The sequence below is a fragment of the Camellia sinensis genome, chromosome 5 (assembly GCF_055761805.1).
Source record: "Camellia sinensis isolate YWXY chromosome 5, ASM5576180v1, whole genome shotgun sequence".
Taxonomy (NCBI): Eukaryota; Viridiplantae; Streptophyta; class Magnoliopsida; order Ericales; family Theaceae; genus Camellia; species Camellia sinensis.
In genome coordinates this window covers 29,844,184-29,846,558 of record NC_138965.1, presented here as the reverse complement: position 1 = coordinate 29,846,558, position 2,375 = coordinate 29,844,184, and the positions used below count along the sequence as shown (strand labels likewise).

At 34.7% G+C, this 2,375-nt stretch overlaps 1 pseudogene; it reads right to left on the bottom strand.

Annotated features, from left to right (window-relative positions):
• Nucleotides 1-394: 394 nt before the first annotated feature.
• Nucleotides 395-1,096, bottom strand: LOC114297247 (agamous-like MADS-box protein AGL80 pseudogene; annotated as a pseudogene).
• Nucleotides 1,097-2,375: the final 1,279 nt, after the last annotated feature.

The window sequence follows — 2,375 nt, the reverse complement described above, 5'->3', positions numbered from 1 at the left end:
AGGCTTCTTTGCCGTCGCAAACCAAAGGCGACGGCGTCATACCGTCGCTAAAGCCCTTTTGCAACCCCCTCTGTTGCGACCCCCCACTTGCCGTCGCAAAAGGCCACTTACCGTCGCAAAAACCTTTTGAGACGGCGTTTTGGGTATTTGCGACGGCATTTTACCGTCGCAAAAAATCAATTTTTTTGTAGTGCTTACTTGATTGGAGGAAGAAATTTTTTTACATAAAAAAAAATATAAAAAGATCATTAACAAGTAAAACAATTTCTTAGAATCATTGAAATATATAAAATTCAAGAGAGCAAGACAAGCAACCATACATTTTAAAATTACAAACACACTATGCATTAGATAGAAAGGACTAAAAGGGTTTTTCACGTGAAAATAAGATCTCTCATGGGAAAAAAGAACTAGACCACATAACATTGTGGTTGTCTCCAAATAGCACCATCATTTCATCCCCACCGAAACCCATATTCTCATAATGTGGATTGTTCATCCATTCATTGAACCAGTGGGACCTTTTCATAGCATCCATGGCCAAATCAACACCCAATAACTTCTCTTCCTTTCTATGCATTCCATTGCCAAGCATGTCCTTAGTATTCTTCAATGCCACCGGTGCAACTTGTTGCGGAGTTTTCTTCAACAATTCAATCTTCTTTCCAATTTCCTTCAAATTTTGATCTATCAACCACTCAAGATCGCGTTGATCCACCATGGACAAGTTTTGGAGCCCTCTTTCACTAAAACACTGGTACAGGACTTCTGTCATCTCCTTCTCTCGATTATCCTTGAGTTGTTTCTTGAGTTGTTCATTCGCTTTCGCTATCCTTTGTCTAATGAAGCTTTCTTGGGTCATCATCTTCTTACTTTGTTCCATCTCGGGCATTCTCTTAAACTGTGCTAGCACACGTTGGACTCCCAAGTTGTTTGGCCAAACCTCAGGTTGAGACTCGTATGGACTATATATTATCGCGCATGCATCAATGCCACATAAAGTGCTTAGCTTGCTCACCTTCTTCATCAGACCCTTCTTCCTTTTCTTGAATGTTGCTTTTCTGATGAATCCCAGCTTCACCTTCTTTCTAGTCATGGCTAATTAGCTAGACTAAAGAGACAAACCATTAGAACAATATGGTAGTTTGCAATACCTTTGTGTGGTCTCTTGTTCCAAATGTCCAATGATATATATACACCTACGGAGATACCAAAATTAATAGTTGGAAGATTTTGAATTTGTATGTCCTTGCTGGACATAATATTGAATGGGAAGATCTTGGTAGGAAGTAATTATCAAATAATAATTATCATTCTAAGAGGAGCACCCCCTCCCCCCTCCAATTTTATCATAGAAAATTTTGCATTTAAGGGTTATAAATAATCTTTTTACATTATGAAAATTACAATTCTCAATATCCTAACTCAGTTGGGTTGAGAGAGTTTTGGCTTAGCCACTTGGACTTTATGGCAGCTAATCTCTTGATTGCATTCATATATATTATTTATACACGTGTCATGAGTTTCGTTGTATATTCATATTTTTTATGTAATAAATATTTACTAAAAAAAAGGATTGCAATGTAATCCTCGTTTGGTAAACATTTTTGGACTAAAAAAATATAAAAAGACAAAATAGGCTATATTAACCAATAAGACAAAATGTCACATCCAAACCATAATTATTATACTTTTTCTCTCGCAAAAGTCAAAAAAATCCAAAAATAAAAACCAAACAAGGCTAAAAAAATCAGCCTAAAAAAGTCCCAACACAAAAAAATTAGTTACCGTAATGAATTTCAAACGAAGCTGTAATTTCATGTGGTTGGTTGTCCTATTCTCTAGAAATGGAGTGCTCAAACCAAGGGTACATCTAAACAACCCATAAATCAAATTATGGGATATGAAATCTTGGAAGGAGATATTCAAGCTATTGAGACAAATTAATTTGTGAGTTGTAAAGAGATATTTTGTTTTGTATTTTTGGACAGTGCATTAATCTTGCAATAATAGCACATATTTTTTTATTTTGGTGTAACTGGTAACATGGTAAATATTGGCATTGAAGTCTATTTATTAAGGAGCAATACCACATGTACTAAAAGTCTAACTAAAAGTATGTGTCAAAATATTATTGAATGTCTAAGTATTATTACTTTTCTGATAACCAATCATATTTTACATCTTGCACTTTTAATAAGATTTTTAGTAAGAGTGTTATCAATAGAATTATTCTTAGGGACATCGACATACAGCCTTCATGCCTCATGGTTTATGTGGCCAACTATACGAAACAAGATTTGTACAGGAAATTCTTTTGTTATAATGTGAAAGATTCACTTTGAAGCACATTAATCTGTACTAAAAATTCTTTA